Source organism: Podarcis liolepis (assembly GCF_965112155.1).
Source record: "Podarcis liolepis genome assembly, chromosome: 15".
In the NCBI taxonomy this organism is placed as follows: Eukaryota; Metazoa; Chordata; class Lepidosauria; order Squamata; family Lacertidae; genus Podarcis; species Podarcis liolepis.
Window position 1 is genome coordinate 6,290,940 of NC_139566.1, and position 6,000 is coordinate 6,296,939.

The window sequence follows — 6,000 nt, forward strand, 5'->3', positions numbered from 1 at the left end:
TTCTTTCTGTGTGACAGAATCCTGGAAGACAGTCATCGGAGGCAGCCCAAATGTTTCACAGTAGTCTAGCACTTAATTTTTGCTGTAGTAAACATTTGTGAATGCCACATATCAAATCAAAAAAATATGGGACTGCAATTGTTCACCCTCCTGGTCAGCTAACCAAACAACCACAATATGGTGGCAAATGCTATTCATGTTTGCTCATTGCTGATAAATATGTGTTATGATCATGGTCTGCATTAAACCTTTATGCTGCCCCACACCGTCATCTGCGGCATGACATCTGACTGTACACACACACACACACACACACACAACCCTTTTAAAGAATATGATTAAAACTGCATTCTGGAAACACTGTAATTCTCAGCCCTGATTAAAGGGGCAGTTATGGTACTGTTTTTAAAAATAATTATGCTGAGATGAATGGGTGCCATGGGAATTTCTCATTGTGATCCAACACCTTCTTTTACCAGGAAATACCATCGGATCTTCTGACTCTACCTCCTGCCCCAAGCTCTAAGGATCTGACGTTTGGATCCATGGGACGTTATTTGATCCTCATAACACATATTTATCAGGAATGAGCAAACGTGAATAGCATTTGCCACCATATTGTGGCTGTTTGGTTAGATAAACAGGAGGGTGAACAATAGCAGTCCCATATTTTTTTTATTTAATATGTGGCTTTCACAAATGTTTACTACAACAAAAATTAAGTGCTAGACTACTGCAATACATTTCGGCTACCTCTGATGCCTGTCTTCCAGGATTCTGTCACACAGAAAGAATATCACAGCCTAACTTGAACCAGACATCTGAGCCATGCAAAGGTAATTGGCTTGCATCCAAAAGTTCTGCTTAGAGTAGAAGCACTCAAATGAATATACCAAAGTCAGCCATGTCTATGACCTTTAATGGGCCTAACCTGAGTACATGTTGCATGATGTACTAAGAAACAATCGCCTAAAAGTTTTGTCCACAGGTCTACAATCTAAAAGCTAATACCCTGTGGCACCAGATCTCAGAGAGAAACATATATGGTTCCTGTTCATCTCAACATAATTGATTTAAAGCAATTCCATAAGTGCCCCCTTTGGACAGAAGAGGGAATTACAGTGTTGCAACTGCTAAATAGCTTCAATAGCCTGCTTTTAAAAATGGACGGATGTGGACAGAGTCAAGAATCACACACCTGATGATTGTGTGGTAGAGGACTTTTAATGAAGACCTCGTCATCATTGGGTGGTGTATAATTGCTTGCGGAGGGATACACAGAGGTGTATATAAAGGCCCATCATTCAGGAGTTCTTCACTCACTCACTGGATCCAACATCCACACAAATTTTATCACTGAAAAAGGTATGTTCCTTCTTCACTCTTTTGGTTCCTTAGATTTTAAGAGAGCTTCAGGTCTTGAGGATGTAGTCTAACAGCTCTGGTTTTGCAATGAAACTGGTTCAATATATATTTTTTATTCTTGGTGACCAATCCTGGCCTCCTGCCACATGAGGAGGTGTGCATAGAGAAAAGCGTAATTTCTTAGATGCTAATTCTAATTCAAAACCTGCTTTTCTCTTGGAAACCCCATTTCTTACAACACATGTCTTTATTCATTCAAAGAGAAGTTGGGATCTTGCCTTTAGGCCTGAATTCTTTCAGCATTGTGGGACTAAAATGTTTGCCTAATATTGTGTTGTACAGGATCTAAAATAGTCTTTTTTTCCTGCCAAGCATGTCATCAGTTGCCTAATAGGATGTTGGGGGCTCAGAGAGCATCCTCTCAGATATGTTAGCCTGACTTCTGGTGACTTCCCAAGGGAGACTCAGAAGAGGCCACTTTATGCATTCCATTCCTTGATGCAATGTGTAGCAAACTTTAAACATACATTTCATGTTGGTCTCAAGCTGTAATATTTGGATATCTAAGGTGTCCTTAATATTGTGTTGTGTTTGCTTAATGAGAAATCCCTTGAATCCTTTCAGCAATACCTTCCCTCTCCACCGCTAAGATGTCCTGCTGCTCCAATTGTTGCTGCTCTCCCTGCTGCTGCAAGTGCTGCTGCTGCCCCTGCTGCTGCTGCAGTCCTTCCTGTTGCTGCACTCCTTGCTGTTGCTGCTCTCCTTGCTGCTGCTGCTCTTCCCCCTGCTGCTGCAACTCTTGCGGCTGTGGTTCCTGTTGCTGCTATCCTAAGCAAGGCTGCTGCTGAAGAAGTTCAGTGAAGTGTTGAGAGCTGCTGCCTCCTCCATGCTGTGGACTCCTTGGATTCATCTGTTTCTGTGCCTTAAATTTATTCCTGCCTCCTTCTACAACCCTGGATTCTTCTCATCTCCTTCTTACTTTGCTTTGTTTTCCTTCAAGGAAGCATGCCAGTTGTCTTCTCTTTATCATCATGGTGGTCCTGGGGGTCATTCTCTTTTCATCTCTTTGAATAACTCCTCTATGGGGGGCGGATAATATGTTCATATGGCATTTAATAAAGATTCTAAAGCACAGTAGAGTGTTATTGTGTTCCTTTGCCTTGAGATGGGGACTGTCTCATAGACCCTGCACAAGTCATCTGCTTGGCACGCATCTCCAGCTGAAGGGCTGCTGGGCCAGTAAGGATCAGAAGCTGAGTTCTTGAGGAGCACATCTCCATCTCACATACAGTATTTGGAAGGGGGCCATATCTCATTGGAAGGGCACATGCATGAGGCACATAACATCCCAGGTTCACTGGCTATTATCTCTCCTTGAATTAATGGGTGTAGCAAACACAAGGAAGAGCAAGGTCCTTTGTCTGAGGTCTGGGACACATGCCCTTCAGAAGCACCTGTCTGGCATGTAACGGCAGAGAGTTCTAAAAATAGGTGCTGCCACACATAAAACCTGATTTAATCAGTGTGTTGTAGGGATTTCCTGATAGGTGTTATGTGCAGGAGTCACTGTCTCATAGGAGCCAACTCCTACGAACCCCCCACACGAAAATATTTTAGGGGGCTGGGCTCCCCCAAGTTGAGGGGCATTGCCATTCAAATGGTGTGTGTGCATTCATGTGGGGTTGGGCATATCTAGGCCTCCACAATATTTTATTCAAGTTGGGATCCCTGATCTTTCTCCTGCAAACCACATTGATTGGATGGCTAAAAAAGGGAAGACGTGATTATTTAAACTACATCATATTGAGTGCTACTTGTGGATCCAGCCTAATATATTTTGATAATGTTTCAACCACCCCAACTCCTTTGAGATCTCTTCTCAAATTCCTCTGTTGCTTTGCTGATCATTTCATTGTCCAGAAGGTGAGGGAATCAACCAGGGAATCATCTATATTAGGCCTGGTCATCACCAATAGGCAGGAATTGATCTTTGAATTGAAAGTACTGGGGACCTTGGGAGAAACTGATCATGTCCTCTTGGGTTTCATGATACACAGATATAGGAAATCTGGATGTATTTGGACATGTACTTTGGCTTTAAGAGGGCTGATTTCAAAAAGCTAAAGTAACTGCTGGCTGAGATCCCATGGTCAGAAAAACTCAAAGAGAAGGGAGTCCAGGAGGGATGGGAGTTTCTTAAAGCTGAAATACTGAAGGAACAAATGCAGACAATACCAACAAGAAAGAAAAGTTGGAGGCATCTAAAGAAACCTGTGTGGATGTCTAAGTGTAAACAGATGAGCTGAGATTCTAGAAGGGCATGTGTGCTAAATGGAAGAAAGGGGGAATCATAACGGAAGGGAATACACAAGTAGTGAACAGTTGCAGGATAACGGTCAGGCAGGCTGAAGCTCAGAAAGGATCAGAAGCTGAGTTTTGAGGAGCACATCTCCATCTCACATGCAATATTGGATAGGGGGCCATAGCTCATTGGAAGGGAACATGTATGACACACATAACGTCCAAGATTCACTAGCTGTTATCTCTCCTTGACTTAATGGGTGTAGCGAACACAAGGAAGAGCAAGGTCCTTTGTCTGAGATCTGGGACAGATGCCCTTCAGAAGCACCTGTCTGGTTTGTAATGTGAGAGAGTTCCAAAAATAGGTGCTGCCACACATAAAAGCTGATTAAATAAGTGTGTTGTAGGGATTTCCTGATAGGTGCTATCTGCAGGAGGCTCTGTCTCATAGGAGCCAACTCCTAGGGGCTATGGGGGCTTCAGCTCCCACTATAAAATATTTTAGGGGGCTGGGCTCCCCCAAGTTAAGGGGCATTGCCATTCAAATGGTGTGTGCGCATTCATGTGGGGTGGGGCATATCTAGGCCTCCACAATATTTTATTCAGGTTGGTATCCCTGATCTTCCTTCTTCAAACCACATTGATTGGATGGCTATAAAAGGGAAGACGTGATTATTTAAACTACATCACATTGAGTGCTACTTGTGGATCCAGCCTAATATATTTTGATAATGTTTCAACCACCCCAACTCCTTTGAGATCTCTTCTCAAATTCCTCTGTTGCTTTGCTGATCATTTCATTGTCCAGAAGGTGAGGGAATCAACCAGGGAATCATCTATATTAGGCCTGGTCATCACCAATAGGCAGGAATTGATCTTTGAATTGAAAGTACTGGGAACCTTGGAAGGAACTGGTCATGTCCTTTTGGGTTTCATGATACAGACAAGGGAAATCTGGATGTATTTGGACATGTACTTTGGCTTTAAGAGGGCTGATTTCAAAAAGCTTAAGTAACTGCAGGGTGAGATCCCGTGGTCAGAAAAACTCAAAGAGAAGGGAGTCCAGGAGGGATTGGATTTTCTTAAAGGTGAAATATTGAAGGCCGAAATGCAGAGAATACCAACAAGAAAGAAAAGTTGGAGGCATCTAAAGAAACCTGTGTGGATGTCTAAGTGTAAATAGATGAGCTAGGATTCTAGAAGGGTATGTGTGCTAAATGGAAGAAAGGGGGAATTATAACAGAAGGGTATACACAAGTAGTGAACAGTTGCAGGATAAAGGTCAGGCACAGTCAATGATCACAGTCTTCTTAGAGAGGTTAAGAATGATAAAAGAGGCTTTTTTGGCTGTGTTTGAAGAAGAGGAAGGACAAGCAAGTAGTAGTTCCTGTGCATGGATAAGATGAAGAAAAGCTATGGAAAGCAGAACTGCTCAACACCTACGTTGCTCTCCTCCTCACCTAAAATTAAAGCTGTACTCAACCTGAAAACATGATAAATGGTGCAAAGAGGGAGCTGCAGCCTCAGGCAGGAAAAGTGGTGGCAAGGAATGACTACTTTAAATGGATTCAGAATGGCAAGGCCTGATGAGCTGTGCCCAAGGTACTGAAGGAGCTTGCAGATATAACTGCTAAGCCTCTGTCCATCATTTTTGAGAATTCTTGGAGAAAATGTGAGGTCCCTGCACATGAGATGTGCAAATGCTGTTCCCAACTTCAGTTTGTGTGTGTGTCGGGGAGAAGACTCACGTAGCTACAGACGGGTCAGCTTGATGTTGATGCCAGGAAAGATTCTAGCACAGATAATTAAACAGTTGGCCTATGAGCACATAGAAAACGATGTTGCGATTACTAAGACTCAACATGGATTTCTCAAAATATTGTTCATGCCAGATGAATCTCAATTCTTTTTTTGATAGATTTATTAGCTTGGTGGATCACAGGGCTGCTGCAGAAATAGTGTAAATTGATTTAACTAAGGCTTTGAAGAAAGTCCCCCATGGCAGTTGTAGTGTTTTGATGATGGAGAACCTGCCACCAGAAATTCATAGAATAATAGAATCATAGAATTGGGAGGAAACCCCAAAGGGCAGTTAGGAAGGAAGGATCAAAATTCTGCAGTAGAGCAGCTATTTTGCATGCAGTAAGGTCTAAGTTCATTTCCGGAGAGCTGATGCCAGTCAGTGTCCATCTTATAATGAAATGCCTCCATGTAAAATAGGTAGAATATTGGAATTTTGAGAGTACTTTTTTTGTTAAATAATTGAAGGATGGAGGGATATTCAGGCTGATTTGAACTAGTAGCCATTTTAATCTACTTATCCTCAGCCTACCA